The 19,246-nt window shown below is 37.8% G+C and overlaps 1 long non-coding RNA gene across 1 annotated transcript; it reads right to left on the bottom strand.

The window, feature by feature from the left end:
• Positions 1 to 3,805: 3,805 nt before the first annotated feature.
• LOC125470138 lies at positions 3,806 to 10,366 on the bottom strand. The gene is made up of 2 exons (XR_007252376.1): positions 9,466 to 10,366; positions 3,806 to 4,227 (listed from the first exon to the last, which is right to left on the bottom strand). It is a non-coding gene; the product is annotated as an uncharacterized LOC125470138 (long non-coding RNA).
• Between the last annotated feature and the right edge of the window lie 8,880 nt (positions 10,367 to 19,246).

Here is a 19,246-nt window from a genome sequence, read left to right as displayed (position 1 = left end):
ATGTAAAATAATGAACATGAGACTGGATATTTTAGATTGGTTGATTGAGTCCAATTGGCATAAGAAAACCTTATAAAAATTGGTAGACTGATTCCAGTTGATGGAGGATTCAATCTTATGTTAGAATTGATATGAGATAGAAAATACAAGCATCTTTCTATATGGTTTCTAAATAGGGAATCCTTACTATGATATGAGAAGGATTATATATATATATATATATATATATATATATATATATATATATATACACCATGAATGCAAAATACTCTACCATTCCCCTCACATTGGTAGATTTCTTACAGAACAAGAATGGGGAATCCCCCTCTATCAAACCAAACAACTTTATACTCAACATTTTCTCCTCCCGAACAACCATTATAATTATTTTGATTACATTCAAGCCTGGACTAATATATTTCTTCATCAAACGGCTGATTTTAGCCATTCATGGATTGTAACCTTTGACAGAAATTTCAGGCTAAGTTTTCTACCATGGTTTCCCAGCTGGTGGTCAGTTCATGGCCCAATAGCCAGCTTACTACCCAAAGAACACATACAGGTTCTATCATCTGGTTTCCAACAAAGATTTGATAGAAGCCAGTTCGATGGTAGAATCACTCTTCTATCATTGTTCATGGCCAAATACAAGGTCCCTTGGATCTTCAGATTAGTTTAACCAATTCGTCTTCAGATTGGTGTCTAATTAATGAAAGTAAGCCAGTAGCTTTTCAAAACAGTCTAGTTCATTTAGACAACATAGAATAATATTTTGATGGAACGGTTAAAATCAACTTTGATCGTCCAGCAAGAAAATCCTATGAGTCTACCCAGTCTCATAGATCATTTGCTCCTAGCAGAAATTCTTTTTCTGAATCCATACCAACCGATAAGATGGGTCAAGATCAAGAATTAATCAATTCAATAGCCAATAGGAAATTAAAGGTCGTAGCCTCCAGTTCTTCTTTCACCCAACAAGAGTTAATTAATGATTTAATTAACATCAAACTAAAATCAGTAGAAACAACCTCTCAGGTTACACATCCAGTTTACCAGCCCCAAACACAAAATCAGGGAGAACAAACTTCTCTAACAGAATCTGATTTTGATGCAGGTCAGATTCACCATCAATATATATATATATGGTGATCTCTGCTCTCACAGATTAATACTCATAGTGGTACTAAGTCCTATTCTTAGTTTTGAGCAAATAGCAATCTGACAGAGAGGAAAAGAATCAAAGTTTGCAGGCCTTGTTTTTCTGCATCCATGGCTTCATCTGTTGCGAGTTCTTCAGCTTAGTATGCTACAATATTCTTGTAGATTTAGGCTTTGTATTTTGCTTGGTTGTGATTCTAGTAACCTGATAGAGAGATTGTGCTCGTGCTGACAGTTAGTAAAGCAATTAGTATTATTTTTTCTCAAAAGAAGAGAGGGTTCACGTAAAGCATTGATTTGTGAGTTGAGTTGAAGGTCTTCTCTACGTTGCAAACTCTCTTATATTTATAGGATAATTTACTTGATGCCCAAGTTTGCCGAGCTGTAGAATTCTATTTCCTCGGTAATATTTGAATGCACTTAAAATTATTATGACAAGTCCTCTTTATGCCAAAACTATCATCATCGAGTCTTGGTCTCTTTAACTTAAATTAGGCTCTGAATTTAATCCTTTATGTGGTTAATTCATTTTTTTCTGGTCATGAGTATTGATCATTAAACAATTTCTTCTAAATCTTATCAAAACCCATCATGATTTTCACATAGTCCCACTTTAGACAGGACCCGACCGAATCTTGATCTATTCCTGATCTTTGAACAATTCTAATTCCTCTAGAACTCGGTTAAACAATCAGTACTTTACTATGGGGCCAAATATTTCACCATATGGCCGAGACTTGCAACCTTCTTCCTAGGCTAACTCTCTTTCAACCCAAATCTTGGATTTCAAGCCCAAACACTTATATTAAGTACACCAATAAACACAAAACTCACATGTACCACACGTAGATATGCCCAACACAAAACCCAAACGTAGACACATAGTTGCCCTACACATCACTTATACATAACTACGACCAACACATCACTCACAGTGTTCATATATAGTATAAATAGATGACTCGAGAATTTACACTTCCAGTTGGTAGTAGACAAGTAGTGATGACTCTGCATGCAGTTGCTACCATTGTGTCACCATGTATTACTACTACAAGTGCATACCCAATATTACTGTATAACGCAGACAAAGACTTGTTGAGTAATGATTGCGTAGTTTGTGTCCAACACATTACCTTAAACTTCCTTGTTACAGGTTTAGACTGTCACATCCCAGTCCTGGCTCCGCCATAGCACAATATTGTCTGCTTTGCGCCCCGGCCACACCCTCATAGTTTTGTTTCTAAGAACTCACTCGAGAACTTCCCAGTGGGTCATCCATCCTAGGATTGCTCTCACCTGAACTCGCTTAACTTCGGAGTTCTGATGGAATCCGAAGCCAATGAGCTACCAAAAGGTCTCGTGCTATATGGAGGTGGGCATGTACATATAAGGCACATCACCCCCTCTCCGTTGGTGAATATGGGATCTCACAATCCACCCCACTTAAGGGGAACCTGACGTCCTCGCTGGCACATCCGTACCAAATGGCAAAATGGCTCTAATACCATTCTGTCACATCCTAGTCACAGCTCCGCCGTAGTATGATATTGTTCACTTTGGACCCCGACCACGCCTTCACGGTTTTGTTTTTGGGAACTCACTCGAGAACTTCCCAGTGGGTCATCCATCCTGGGATTACTCTCGTCTGAACTCGCTTAACTTCGGAGTTCCAATGGAAAAGGCAGTGAGCTCCAAAAAGGCCTCGTGCTATATGGAGGTGGACATGTACATATAAGGCACATCACCCCCTCTCCGTTGGTCGATGTGGGATCTGACATAGACTAATTTCCCTTATTGGTTCACGATTCTCCTTAAGTCCCCCTTTCATAATCATATAAATATGCGTTATACTTTCAAAAAATTCTACGTCATTGACCAACAACAACAACAATTTTTTTTTTTTTTATATATATAACGACCCGCTTGCCTGATTTCATTGCCAAACGAATCCAGTCTGATTACTCTAAATTTGGATCCGGCCAAGCCGGTGTCCAGTTCTAGTTGCAACAATTAAGTTGCAGATAATATCGCTCATAATCTAATCAGTATGATCATACTAAGTATGTTGAGGTGGACATATATTTCATTTAAGAGAAGCGGGACGATTAAATTGTTCAATTTCTTTTTGTGAAATCTGAAGACCAATTGGTTGATATATATATATATATATATATATTTATATATATCCTAATGAAGGCAATTTCGAGTAAAGCGTTCTACAACTCACTTTACAAGTTAACTAGGAGCAATATCTATGCACCAACTAGAGAGAAAGTGTTGGTGAGTTGTATTATTTTAGGCCAATATTTTGTTACCTTTTATAATTTCATAGAAATTAGGTATCCTATTATATTAATAATTACTTGTAAATTCTCTTATATATATATATATATATATATATATATATATATATATTTACTGTAGCATAATTTACCTTTTGTCCGACTAAAGTTTGCCTGATGAACAGTAATTCATTGGGCAAAGAGTATTTACCCAACGGAACAAAAAAGTTGGTCAGGAGGAAAACTTAGTCAGCATTTTAGTTTTTTCTAGAGTGTTTAGGCGACGAAACCACATCGACAGAAAAATTGAATTCGTCCGGCAAACGATACGAGGAAGATATGAGAAAGAAGTTAGAACACCTCGATAACTAACAAGTTGTATGAAAAACCAGTTTGCATTACCAGAACCTTAGAGAAGTCACCAACAAATATCACTCAAATTTGTCTCTATAGTGCGCCGTTTAGCTTCTCTTCCATTTTTAAACCTAGAGTGGAAATAAGTAAAAACTTAATCCAATGCGTTGAAAGTTAAAACAGAAGAAATTTTTAAACCTAGAGTGGAAATAAGTAAAAAAACTCAATCCAATGCATTGAAAGTTAAAACAGAAGAAAGATGAGAGGTTTAGGATCGAAGGAGGAAGACACCACTGCAAGGGGAAAGACGGATTGACAGCTCATCCGAAGCTTCTTCGCCGCTGTCAACAGCACCAATCTTCACTCTTTCAGTTCAGCAAAAGCTTCAGGATTATCAGCAAGTCCAAGTGGGTTAAAGGTACCTCCTGGGTTCCTCTTATTAGAAGTATAAGAATGTAAGGCTGAGATGATGCCACATGTAAACAGATTAGCTTGTTTGTTATATTGGTTAGAAGAGTCGGTTTGCTAAGAGTATAAATACTCCATCTTGTAATAGCTTCCTTAGATAATAATACATCATATTTTTTCCCTCTGAATTCTCTCTACAATCCTCTTTCTCTCTCTCTCTCTTTCTCTCTCTATCTTCATTGAATCTGAGATACTGGGTTAACATGGTATCAATCGCCATTGTTGCACACGCATAAAGATCCGATCCTTTATTGCTTCCGCATTCTTCCAGTCTTCGTCTGCTACTCTGGGGCTGCATCGTCTCTTCTCTTGGTGATTTCCCTTGGTGTTCAAGATTCTAGGGTTTCTACATCAAGTCCTGATTCTTGTTTTCTAGGTGTTTCTCGACTGCACACCAGGTGTTTGCTTTTTTGTCTGAGCCATAGAAAGGTATTATCTCACTCAGTTTCTTTGTATACAACCATGGTTACTGCTTCGCAACTTCAAATTTTGCAATCTCTGATTACTGGGTTGATTTCCTCTGTGTCCACTTCTGTGAATGTCAAATTGGATGACTCTAATTACCTTAATTGGCATTTTCAAATGGAATTAATGCTGGAGGGATATGGAATTATGGGGTTTGTTGATGGTTCGTCCCCATGTCCTCCTCGTTTTGTATCTTCTTCTTCTGTTGCATCTGAAGTCAGTTCTGGTGATTCATCTGCTAATGTCGAAACTGATGACTATAAAGTGTGGAAAATGCATGATCATGCACTTATGCAGTTGATAACGGCTACACTATCCCCTGTAGCTGTTTCTTGTGCTATAGGGAGTACTAGTTCTCAGGACATTTGGACTCGTCTCAAAGACAATTTTTCAACAGTTTCAAGAACTAGTATCTTTCAGATGAAGTCTGACTTACAGAATATTAAGAAAGGCTCCAATACAATTTCTCAGAATCTGCAGAGAATCAAAGAGGCTCGAGATTATCTATCTGCTACAGGAGTGTTCTTTGAAGATGAAGATATTGTGATTTTGGCTTTAAATGGCTTACCTCCTGAATATAACACATTTCGGTGTGTCATTCGTGGACGAGAAAAGGTCATCTCGTTGAAAGAGTTTCGATCTCAATTGTTTGTTGATGAAGGAATTGTTGATGCAAGTACTAATGCTCAGATGCTGTCTGCAATGTTAGCTACCAGTTCTTCTACTACTGACCGGGGTTCTAGTGATCATTCTTCTGGTCTTTCTTCTAATTCTGGGCAATCCACCTATGGGTTTCGGCAAAACAACAATAAATACAAAGGCAAGGGCAAGTTTAATCAAGGCAACAGATTTAACATGCCAAGGCAGTCATATAACCCTCAAACCCGAGTGCTTCCGACTCCGAGTCCAGGTCTTCTTGGTCATGCACCTCAGCCAGCTTATGGCAGTTATCCTGATCCTTTTAATACTTGTCAACTCTGCTATCAAGAATGACACACTGCACCTTCCTGTCCTAATCAATTCCGGTTCAAGCCTAAGTGCTACATTTGTGGTCGATAGAATCACACGGCTCAGTATTGTTTTCACAAGGATAAAGATCCTCGCCTGTGACAACCACAGTTTGGCATGTTCCCTAATTCCTCTCCTCCACAATACTCTATGCAAGCAATGAACACTGTGCTTTCTCAACCCTCACAGTCAACACCTGGCATGTCCTCCACTCCGGCTGCTTCACCTCCAGTTTGGATTGCAGACTCTGGTGCCACCAACCATATGACTGCTGACTTCAACAATTTGACTTTAGCCACTCCTTATCCTACTTCTGAAACAGTGCACACAGCTAATGGTGAAGTTCTGAAAGTATCTCATATTGGGAGTACAATTCTCAAACCTCAACTTCATCCCATTAAGCTGAATTCTATACTATATGTGCCTAAATTGTCTCAAAACTTGTTATCTGTGCATAGAATCTGCCTTGACAACAACTGTTGCCTCGTATTTGATGCCTATAATTTTTGGATACAGGACAAGGCTACAGAGAGGATACTGTTCACAGGAATTTGCAATAATGGGCTCTATTCACTACCTTCCCTTGCCAATCATCCTCCTGCGTCTCAGAAATCGATTTTGCAACCCACAGCCTTCCTTGGTCAGCTTGTCAAGTCTACTCTTTGGCATAGTAGACTAGGTCATCCCTCAAACTCCATTGTGTCTTTAATGCTCAGTAAAGCTAAAATACCTTGTGCAAAATCATCCTTACCTGTGTTGTGTCAAAGTTGCTTAGAAGGCAAGTTTAGCAAACTGCCATTTCATTGTAGTGTCAATAAGGCTGTTAAACCTTTTGAAGTTGTTCATAGTGACATTTGGGGGCCAGCACCATGTATCTCTGCTGATGGTTTTCGATATTATGTAACATTCATTGATGAATGTACTCGGTTTTGTTGGCTGTTTCCTCTCATCAATAAATCAGATTTGTTTGACACATTTGTTGGTTTTTATTCATTTGTGTTGAACCAATTTTCTGTTTCCCTTCAATTGTTACAAAGTGATGGGGGTGGGGAATACCTTAGTCACAGATTTCAAAGGTTTCTTAAAGACAAAGGCATTTCCCATCAAATTTCTTGTCCTTATACCCCTGAGCAAAACGGTTTAGCAGAAAGGAAACATAGACACTTGGTAGAAAGCACACTTACACTTCTCCAAAATGCTCAATTGCCATCCCGGTTTTGGTCATTTGGTTGTCAAACTGCTAACTATCTCATCAATAGGATGCCCTCTGCAACTTTGCAGAATAAGTCACCTTTTGAGCTTTTGTTTGGGGATTTACCTGTCCTTTCACACTTAAGGGTTTTCAGGTGTACCTGTTATCCTCTTCTTAAGCCTTACAACAATACTAAATTGCAACCAAAAACAGCCAAATGTGTTTTTCTTGGGTATGCCTCTAAATATAAAGGGTATATATGTTAAGAGGTGTTAAGTCAAAGATTCTACATTTCTAGACATGTGATCTTTGATGAGACAGAGTTTCCTTATTCAGCCTTATTGACAGACTTTCCTTATCTATCACTAATAGTCTTAATGAATTAGTTACATTCCCATCTCATTCATCATCACATACATTTTCTATACCTGTGTCACCAAGTTTGTCATCTCATAGTCTTGCTGTTACACAATTACATCCTTCTGTTTCCACTCCCCCTTCATTAGTACCCTCCCACCCAGTCACCTCAAATTTTGTTCCTTAGTCCATTACTGCAGCTGCAAATTCCTATCCTGAGATCCCTGTGGCATTTGATTTTAGTCCTGATAGTCTCCAAGTTGTATTACCAATACCTCCCCTCAATTTACATCCTATGCAAACAAGGAGTAAAAGTGGAATTGTTAAAAAGAAGGTACTCTTGACCACATTTGATGCGTCTCCACCTGTTGATCTTTCTTTGGTGGAACCTGCTACTTACAAATCTGCACTCAAGGTTCCAGTTTGGTTCAATGCTATGACAGAAGAACTAGATGCATTGTATAAACAAGGGACATGGAGTTTGGTTCCTTTACCACCTCAAAAGAACTTAGTGGGCTGCAAATGGGTTTTCAAGGTCAAAAAGCATTCTGATGGATCTATAGCTCGGCATAAAGCTCGGTTGGTCGCAAAAGGGTTTAGCCAAGAACCTGGTTTAGACTATGGAGAAACCTTCAGTCCTGTAGTAAAGCCAACTACTGTCAGGTTAGTTTTGGCATTAGCAGCTCAATTTGATTGGCCCCTTCGACAACTTGATGTCAAAAACGCTTTTTTGCATGGCGTTCTTCAAGAGGAGGTATATATGGCTCAACCTCCTGGGTTTGTAGATGCTAAACAACCTGACTTAGTGTGTAAGTTACACAAGTCCCTCTATGGGTTGAAACAAGCCCCTCGGGCTTGGAATGAAAGGTTTACTGCATTTCTACCTTCTCTGGGGTTTCAACATACATATTCTGATTCTTCTCTTTTTGTCAAGCATGCTGGTGAATCTGTTGTGATTTTATTGTTGTATGTTGATGATATAATCATCACAGGGAGCAGTTCTGCAGCAATTACACAGGTCATTCACTCTCTCACAACTGAGTTTGATATCAAGGATTTGGGTACTCTCCATTTTTTCTTGGGTATTCAGATTACTAGGTGTCCCAATGGTCTGTTCTTATCACAGACTAAATACATACGGGATCTGCTGCATAAAACAGAAATGCTTGATTCTAAAGCTTGTGATACTCCCTGTCTCCCTTATAATCGGCTATTGAAGGATGATGGTCAGCCCTATAACAATCCAACCATGTACAGGAGTATAATAGGGGCTCTTCAGTATCTTACATTTACTAGGCCCGATATTGCCTTTTCTGTTCATCAGGTGTGCCAGTTTATGCAAGCACCAGTGCAGTCTCATTTTACAGCAGTGAAGAGGATCTTAAGGTACTTAAAAAGGACTATGCATCTGGGGCTCACATATTCCAAGGGTGATTTGAATCTCAAATCTTTTAGTGATGCTGACTGGGCAGGAGATCCTAATGATAGGAGGTCTACAACCGGTTTAGTGGTCTTTTTAGGTACCAATCCTATCTCTTGGTCATCTAAGAAACAACAAACTGTTTCTCGATCATCTACTGAAGCTGAATATCGGGCTCTCTCTTCCACGGCTGCTGAGTTAGACTGGATCCAACAACTTCTGGCTTTCTTGAAGGTTTCTGTTCCTTCTTCTCCTGTATTATTTTGTGATAATCTTTCAGCAATTGCCTTATCCTTCAATCCAGTACAACATCAGCGCCCTAAGCATATTGAGATAGATGTTCATTTTGTTCGCGAGAGGGTTGCCAAGAATAAATTGATTGTTCAATTTGTGTCTTCTCAAGAACAATTTGCGGATATTCTCACAAAATGATTGAGTGCTCCTTTGTTTAAGTTTCATTGTACCAATCTAATGCTTGGCGGTTCCAAGCATGAGATTGTGGGGGGATGTTAGAAGTATAAGAATGTAAGGCTGAGATGATGCCACATGTAAACAGATTAGCTTGTTTGTTATATTGGTTAGAAGAGTCGGTTTGCTAAGAGTATAAATACTCCATCTTGTAATAGCTTCCTTAATGTGAAGTAGATAATAATACATCATAATTTTTCCCTCTGAATTCTCTCTACAATCCTCTTTCTCTCTCTCTCTCTCTCTCTCTTTCTCTCTCTATCTTCATTGAATCTGAGATACTGGGTTAACACCTCTGTGGGCTTGAAGGACGATACAGGTAGCTGGGTGTGAGGTCCAGAGCTCGCTAGGCAGACTACGAGACAAGGACGGGCTATGCCACGCAAACGGAGATAGCCGATGCTGGAAAAGGGGGTTAATGAGCTCGCGAGTGAAGACCTGAGACGAAGGAGAGACATGTGGCTGGGTTGGCAGTAAGGTTGCTCCAAGTGTACGCACCATAAGTAGCATGTGGGGTTTGGTTGGAATGAGGACGAAGGAGACTGGCACCGCCATCTCAACTGCTTCGATTCATGGTGTCTGATCTTAAAGCCTTCGGTGGCAGAGACGAGTTTAAGGTGGATAGGTTAGTTGAAAAGAATGAGAGAGACAGCTGGAGACAAGGAAGCTTTGGGAGAGGATTTGGACCAGCTTGGAGTTGAGTGAGGATGGGCCACGAGAGTTGGGCTTATTGCTGGTTGACTCATTGATGGTGTGCACCGTGCTGGGCCAAAGCAATTGCAAATTTATATACAAATATATGTATATTTACAACCTGTATTTTTTTTAAAATAAGCTGTAATTTAATTTATGTACAAAAGAAAACTTGTATTTTTTTTTTTGTAATGAAATTAACTTTCATTAGTCGAGCCTTTAATAAAACCTTATTTTTTATTTTTATTTTGATGTGACTGAATTCAAAGTTGAATGTTCGAGGTGCCTAAGTACCCCTCCAAAGAAGAGATCAAGTCATAACGTAGTTCAAATACATTTTTTTTGTGTTGTACACAGTTTATGCTCTTGCAGGCCAAGAGCATTTGGTGTAGATTTGGTGTCATTTACAGTTTCAGCTCATGCAGGCAACGAGAGTCTGGTGCCGTGTTGCAGTTTCAGATCATGCAGGCAAGGAGCATTTTGGTGCCGTTTACAATTTCAGCTCGTGCAAGCAATGAGTATTTTTGTGCCGTTTGCAGTTTCAGCTTGTGCAAGCAAGGAGCGTTTTGGTTGTCGCCTTTTAGGCTTTTGCAAACAAGGAGCTTTTTGAATTTGTCAAACGATCTTGGAGAGGCATTCCTTGCAATCTTCATAGCAAGGAGTCTTGACCAAGTGATTGAAGAAGTTTTCGAGGAAGAAATTGCGCATCATGATGGCAACAGACGATCTTCGTGTCACAATTTCATCATCCTTAACACTTTATGTAGCTTTGGAGGTTAACGAGAGCTGCTTTGCCCCTTTTCCGATAGGTGAATTTATGAAAGAGACGTATACTTCTTGTGCAGTTTCTTTGGAGTGACATGAGTCCATCCTTCAACTTCACTTAACTTGACTGACATGGTTTTGGAGCATGCCCCCAGCAGTTGAGGTGAAGATTTTGAGTCGAAAAAGCCAAAAGTAACAGTGGTATAGTTTGACTTCACCACATTGTCAAGATCTAGCTCGATGATTCCTTTCTGAGTCAGCTTCATGATGAGATCTTTCAGCACGGAGCACTTTTTTGTCATATGACTGATAAATCGATGGAACTTACAGTACCTTGGATTGTCAGTACAGTTCATTTCTTCCGGCCGTCTACACTCAGGTAAATAGATCATTTTTTTGTCAAGCAAGTCTTTCAACATGGAAACCACATCAGAGTCGGGGAATGGATAACGAAAAGCTTCGGTTTGAATCGCCTTGCCTCGTGTGGAGATTTTGACGGGAGCTATATTAACCGTCATTGCTTCCTTGGTAGGTTTCCACACAACCTTGTCCACCTTTGGCCCAAAAACTTTGTCGTTCTTGTAGTCGGCGATTGATTCTTTCTTCCCATGATGGGCGATGCTTAACTTCATGTCATGGGTGTGGGTGGTCAACTTCTCGAAGGTCCGTGGTTTGATGCCTTGAAGGATGTAGTGTAATCCCTACTGCATGCCTTGAACACATATCTCGATCGAGGAGGTCTCCAAGTGTCTATCTTTGCAGTCGAGACTTAGAGTGCACCATCGGTTGATGTAGTCAACGACTGGCTCATCTTTCCACTGTTTTGTATTTGTGAGTTCCAGTATGCTTATAGTGCAGTAGGTGTTGTAAAAGAGGTTGAGGAATTCCCACTCCAACTTTTCCCAACTAGTGATGGACTCAGGCTCTAGGTCAGTGTACCGGTCAAACGCATTCCCATTCAGAGAGTGGACAAACTGCTTTGTGAGGCAGTCTTCTTCAGTCCTCACATTGTTGCAAGTCTCAATGAAATGGGCAACAGGTTACGTTAGGTTTCCCTTTCCATCAAACTGCATAAACTTTGGTAGTTAGTACCCTGTCGGCATCCGCAAGCTATAAATCCTTTTGGTATATGGCTTTGAGTACAACAATGCATCTTGTAAAGTGCCTTACACCAGTGTTCCGACAGTGTTAGCAATCATGTCCTGGATATGCTGTGTGGAAAGAGAGTCTATGAGTGTCATTGCTTGGCTTGGCTTCTCCTCAACTTTCTCCACCAGAGCCTCCTCTTCTTTGTCGGCTTCTTTCTTTTGTAGATCAATCTTTGGGTCGCAGTCAACTTTTTCGTCATGTTGCGCCTCCAATCAGTTAATGAGTGCGGTGATTTGCAAGTCTTTCTCCTCCGCAGTCCTTGTGAAGCTTACAATTGCTTCACTTATTTAAGCCAGTTATTCTTTAATGGAGGTAAGGCCGATGGTCAAGACTTGTGCAACCAATAGACGTGATTTTTCTTCAGGCATCCAGTGTGTTGAAGAAAAATCCCGTTGGCCGTTTTGGGATGTTATCTTGTGTGCCTCAGCAGCATGCTTTGGTGCCCCCAACAAGGTTAGGTTGATGATGGACTCGAACCTTTGATGCTCCCCATGTTCCCTTAGTGGCACCAACTTTGAAGCAGCATGTTGAAGAGCGGTTGTGGAGCCAATGGATTGTCCGTTCGCGGCAGAAGTGCTCAGGATCCTTTCCTTGGTGGTTACAAGAACGGCTTACCCTTGCTTGATGCCATTGATTTTGAGATGTGTTCGGATTCCTTAATGGAGAAAAAAATGAGAGGTAGAGATTGTCCCACTGGGCGTGCCAAAATTGTAAACACGATTTTCCTACAATGAATAAAACAAGAACACGTGTACAAAATAATGTTTTGAATTAATTTTGGGGTTAAAATCTCTTTTAAAATTTGATTCTCTAATTCTATCTTCGTAAGGTGTAGATTTGTGGATGAGATGTTGATCCAAAGGGTCTTTGAGTCTTGGTCTAGGGATGAACAATAATGTAGATTTGCTGATGTTGTTGATCCAAAGGGCCGTTGAGGCTTGATCTTAGGATGAACGAGGATGAATGGATCTTCAAGGGCCTTCGAAGCTTGATCTTGATGAATAGTTGTGTGGATTTCTTCAAGGGTCGTTGGGCTTGATCTTGATGAATGAGGATGAAGGATCTTCAAGGGCCTTTGGGGCTTGATCTTGATGAACAGTTGTGTGGATTTCTTCAAGGATCTGACGAAGAACAAAGAGAGTTTTCTTGATCTTCCGGGATTCTTGGGAATTTGGGAGTTGGATGCTTGAAAGCTTTAGAGTTTCATAGCTTCAAGGATTTGGGGAATTCTCTTCCAATTTGGGAGTACAGAAATGTACATGTGAATGGGTTCCCTTAAATGGAAGGTTTGGCCTTCAATTTATAGAATTTTTCAAGGCTTAATTTTCAATATAATAATCAGATGAAATAAATCATTTAATGCATTGGCCAACATTTATTTCACCGAAATTTCAATGTCTACAGTGTCCCTATGAAATGTTCTATGATAGTGAAAAGTAATGTGTTGACTGCATCTAGGACTCATCTTTCGATACGTTCATCGAAAATAAGTGTTCCTTCTTCATCTCTTTTGACTACATTTTTTATTTCATTTCATGTTGATTAAATCATTAATGAATTCTTGCTGGGTGACTATTGAGTTAGTTTCTACTTATTTTAATTTTTTATTGACCAAGGAATTGGTTAGAACTTGATCTCGAACCACCATATCGACTGAAGTGGATCCAGAAAAAGAGTTTTTATCTGACCCTAAAGATTTGTGTGATTGGGCTAACTTGTGGAGGTGGACACTAGATTTTCATGCTGGAGGGTTGAAGTTGATTTTAATTGTTCCGTCAAAATATTGTTCTATGTTGTCGAGGTTGACTAAGCTATCCTGTACGCTTACTAGTTTGCTTTCATTGATCAAGTACCAATCTGAAGGTAGACTGATATCTGACCATTTGATAGTTCTGGGTATTTTAATGTTGGCATTTTCTTGATTGGTTTGTATCAGGAGTGTGTGGTCTAAGGCTTGGAAATTCATGTTTGTTCTTGTAACTTTGTAGTAAAGTCTAAAGATTAAGGCTAATAGTTGGACTGCTTCAAGAACTTGGTACCCTGAATTTTTTATGTTTAATGTGAGTGCTTTTAGCATGTGGGGATCTGAAAGACTTATCGTGAGATTTAGGAAACAATCAAAATGAATTGGTCCGTTTTAAAGACTTGACTCAATCATCCCAAGAATGTTGTCATTGAAGTCATTGAATCTTGCATCTTGAAGGCATAATAAAATAAAGGTATTAAGGCCTCTTCTTGTTAAGGGCTTAACTGCTATTTGGACAACACCTATGTGAATGTAGTTGTAACCATTTTTATATGAGTTTTAATTTGTTTTGGTGTGAATAATTGACAAGTTTCATGTTCTTTACTAAGGGCATAAGCTTTTTCAACTATTTTGATGTGATGTTCACTTCTAAAAGAGGCTACTGACCATTTCTTTTTGTAAATGTTTTTACTAGAAACCTTGGGGATATTCCAATCTCCAAAGTCGATACTATCATCTGTTTGAAATTCTAATTTTTGTTCTTCATGTACTATGTATGGAATTCTACTTAAGCTGGATCTGGAGCTAATGTTAGCCATTGAATTAGATCTAAATAATCTACTCATAATGTTCAAAATGCAGGTTTTCAATATACATAAATCTTACTGGCTTTACCTTCCCCACATATTTGCTAAACTCTGTCTCCGCTAGCAAATTCGGTCATTATGCAAATGAGTGCAGAGTCAAGAAAACAATCAATCAGTTGAAAATCTCTGAGGAAGAGAAGACCCAACTAATCCAAATCTTAGAATTAAGAGAAACATACCATAGTCAATCTAAAGATGATTCAGATTTTAATTCAACGTTTTACAGTAATTCCTCAAGTAGTCTTTCATTCCCCGACATTAAGATAGGATGCACAGATGCTTGTTGTAAAAAGATTTCAGTCCTCAATAAACAAGAAGATCTTCTTAGCGAGTTAATTAGCAAAGTAGATGACCATGAATTAAAGTCATTTTATTTAAAGAAACTTAAGAAGTAAGTCTCTCTTGAAGAAGCCAGTACTAGTCAACCTTAGGTAGCCCTAAAAATCTTTCTTATCACAACCCTAGAAAGGTTTTACGATCAAAGACCTACAAAGGGAAGTCAACAAAATTAAGGAAGAAATTATGTCCTCAAAATCAGAAAACATAAAAATCCGCTCACATCTCAGTAGTATTCAAACACAAGCATTCCTTAGCAATAATGATGAAGAACACGATAGTTCTTCCTCCTACCAAGAATTAGAATCCAAGTCCATAGAAAATCCAACAGAAAATCTAGTTTTAGGATTACTACAAAAAATTAGGATCCAGAAATGGTATTCTAAAATAAAAATAATAATTGAAGACTTTTAGTTAGAAACAATTGTCTTAATTGACTCAGGTGTGGACTTGAATTGTATTCAAGAAGGTTTAATCCCCACTAAGTGTTTTCATAAATCAACAAAAATCCTTAGTGGAGCAAACTAGTCCCCAATGCAATTAAAATAAGAAATTCCAAAAGCTCATGTTTGTTTTAAAACCACATTCGTTTTAATTAAAAAAAACATTTTAGACCCAGTCATTCTAGGGCTCCCCTTCATAGCTCTCATATATCCTTTTAAGGTACACCATAACCGTATAACTACCAAAATGATAGGACAAAAAAATCACATTTGAATTTTGCACGAAAAATGATCTCAAAAAATTAAGACAATTACAAAAAGATAGTATTTCAAAAACCATCAATCTAGTCACCAAAAAAATCACAACAAATTAATTTCTTAAAAGAAGAAATTAATTACAAAAGCATTGAAGAACAATTCACAAACAAATCTTTGTTACAAAACATTGACAACTTTCAAAAGGAACTTATTAATGAAATTTGTTCTAACATTCCCAATGCTTTCTGGCACTGAAAGCAACACATTGTTAAACTTCTTTACAATAAGGAATTTGATGAAAAGAAAATAACAACAAAAGCCAGGCCAATTCAAATGAACCAAGAAGTCATGAAATTCTGCAAAACAGAAATTCAAGAACTTCTCAATAAAGCAATAATCAGGAAAAGTAAATCACTCTGGTCTTGTCCTGCTTTTTATGTCCAGAAAAAACACTTAATTAGAAAGAGGAACTCCTAGGCTAGTCATTAATTACAAACCTCTTATTGAAGTCTTGGAATGGATACAGTATCCAATTCCTAACAAAAGAGATTGAATTAAGAGACTTAGTCAAGCTATAATCTTCTCAAAATTCGACATGAAGTCTAGATTTTGGCAGATTCAAATCCATAAGGATGACAAATACAAAACCACATTTGTCACTCCTTTGGGTCATTATGAATGGAATGTAATGCCATTCAGTCTTAAAAACGCACCAAGCGAATTTCAGAATATCATGAATGAAATATTTAATCATTACAGTCATTTCTCAATTGTTTATCTTGACCATATTCTCATTTATTCCAAACCCATAGATGAGCATTGGAAACACTTAAATATATTTGCTAAGATAATTAAGTCAAATGGATTAATTGTCTCAGCAACCAAACTTAAGTTATTCTAGACCAAAATTAGGTTTTCGGGATACAATATCCACCAGTCAACCGTTTAGCCAATAGATAGAGTAATTTAGTTTGCAGATAAATTCCCATATGAAACTACTGACAAAACAAAATTACAAAGATTTCTAGGATCTTTAAATTATGTTGCAGAATGTTATCCACATCTTAGGCAACAATGCAAACCTTTGTTTGATCGTCTAAAAGAAAATCTCTCATCATGGTCTAATACTCATACTTCCATTACCAAAAAGATCAAGTCACATGTTTAGATGTTGCCCTATCTTGGCATTCCAACTCCTAATTCATTTAATATCGTCGAAACTGATGCCTCTAAAATTGGTTACAGGGGATTATTCTCAAATAGTTAATTTCTTTCGAATCTCCTAAACAAATTGTTCGTTTCCATTCAGAAGTATGGAATCCAGCACAAAGTAATTATAGTACTATTAAGAAAGAAATATTATCTATAGTATTATGTATTAGTAAATTTTAAGATGATTTATTAAATCAAAATTTTTTTAGTCAAAGTCGATTGCAAATCTGCAAAACATGTTTTACAAAAAGATGTTCAAAATATTGCATCAAAATAGATTTTTGCACGATGGCAAGCTATATTAAGTATTCTTTAATTTTGAAATCGAATACACCAAAGGTAGTCAAAATTGCATCCCTGATTTTCTAACCAGAGAATTTCTGCAGGGGAAGAATGACAACAAGAAGACCTGATCAGAAAAGGCTTCCAGCCACTCTACCACTACCACTAGTAAAATAAGAATCAAGCCCTGATTCTTCATCGACCTTAGCCATTAACAACCGTTTCACTCCCTTAGGTTTCACAATAGGAAACTTTAGGCCAAATTACCAGTAACCATATCCCAATTACCAAACGGCATTAGTCAATCAATATGATCCTTATTCAATTCTTACATACCAATCATCGTCATCTCAACCAATCAGTTATACTAAAACATCATCTTATGTCAAGAAAAATCCCAGTGGATATCTTTTTAACATCCCTTTCAATCTCAATCAGGAACAAGCACTAGAAAAATTAGCCAAAATCATCTTTCCACTTAATTTCAATTATCACCCTACATCACCACACAAAACACTGAAATATTATCAAGTCATTATGAAACAAAGTCCATCTCTATCAAACCACTTTACAGTAAAACCCATGAAAACAAAATTTTTTACCATTCTCTTTACATTGGCCGGTTCTTAACCAAAGCAGATTGGGAAATCCCCATTTACAAAAGCAAACCCCTTCACACTAAATATGTTCAAATACCCAATAACTATTATAATTATTTTGATTACATCGATGCTTGGACTAACATCTTTCTCCATTAGACAGAAGATTCCAGTCATTCATGGTTCATTAATTTTGACAAGAGTTTTAGGTTGAACTTTCCTGCATGGTTCTCAAAATTGGTGGTCAACCATGGCCCAGTAGCCAGTCTCCTTGCAAAATAACTTATGCAGGTACTTTCCACCAATTTTCAACAAAAATTTGATAGAAGCAGATTCAACTACAGAATAACACTTCTCCCAATTTTCATGGCCAAATACAAAGTCCCGTGGATCTTGAAGTGGAATTATGAAGTTGAAACCGGTGAAGTCAACAAAGTCAGATCAGTCAAGTGGTGGGATAAATTCAACCATCAGAGGGTCATCAATTTGGTTCTCTCTGAATTTCCCATTACTCATCCTCCAGTCGTCCCAGCACAACCAATAATGCCAGCTATTTCAGCTCAATCATTATCGGACATTAGTCCATCCTTATCCTTTTAAGGAACAGTCAAGTCTCCTAGATCGTCAGGCTCAAAGAAGAATAAAGCCACTCAGCTCTAAGATTTAGCACAACAATTACTTGCAGAAGCAACGATGCTCCACACTAAAGAAGAAGAAGCTTCAGACTCCAAATCTTCATATGCGTCCTCACAGCAACCAGCCAAATTAATAAGTCAAAAAACACAGTCAGCCAAGTGGGTCGACTACTAGGATTCGCAAGACCCTTTTGCATAAGGCCATGTGAAAATTCATCCGTCATGTCAAGTCATCATGTGAACACTATGACAATTGCCATGTGAAAATTTAGTCATCTTTCCAAGTCACCATGTGAAGCGTTCAGACAATATTCATATCAATAATTCCAACAAAGCATGCAATCATTCAGTCATCTACACATTCCACTATAAAAACAGCAATTATTCCAACAAGTTCACTATTCATCAATAGTAAAAGCAATCAATCATCCAAGTCTCTTTTCCAAGTCTATAAGAAGATGACTCAGAGGAAGGAGACATCAAGTTTTCATTTACATCTTTTCTCAGTCAAAATTTCTTTGGGTTCACACTATATTCAAAGAAAACCAAATTGTAAATAATTTAAATTCTAAAATGTCAAGGATGCCTGCATGCACCAATATCCTTTTCATCAGTCAATTTCTTATTTGCTAATTCAATCGTCTGTAAATTAAATGTAAGTCCCAGTGTAAGTTTTGCAATAAAACTTATTTTCAAATTATAATTGCATCATTATTTTGATTTCATTATTTTCATAACTACTAATTTTGAATGGCATAAAATTCTTACTCACAGTCAATTCATTGAATATCTCAAATTCAAGATAAACACAGATGACTCCATCCAGTTTTTCTTATTCATTTATAATAGTTGGTTTCATAGTTTATTCAATCCTGCCTATCCACCACATCAAATCTCCAATTCACAAGATTTGCATCATTACTACCCTCATCATTATCACTAGTATCACCCCATTTGGTATTAGAGCCAAGTGAGTGGTAATTGAGTTATCATCTTTATAATCACTACCTTCTGTTCGTCTTTTTGTTTTCATTTACATTTTATCTTATTTGTTAACCTTCTAAGTAGGATTGTTTACTCTCAACCCAA

Source organism: the organism of the source record quoted next, unplaced genomic scaffold, assembly GCF_019419815.1.
Source record: "Pyrus x bretschneideri cultivar Hongxiangsu unplaced genomic scaffold, Pyrus_bretschneideri_v1 Contig49, whole genome shotgun sequence".
NCBI classification, from domain to species: Eukaryota; Viridiplantae; Streptophyta; class Magnoliopsida; order Rosales; family Rosaceae; genus Pyrus; species Pyrus x bretschneideri.
Note: the sequence above shows the minus strand (reverse complement) of the source record. Positions and strands in the feature narration are given on the sequence as shown.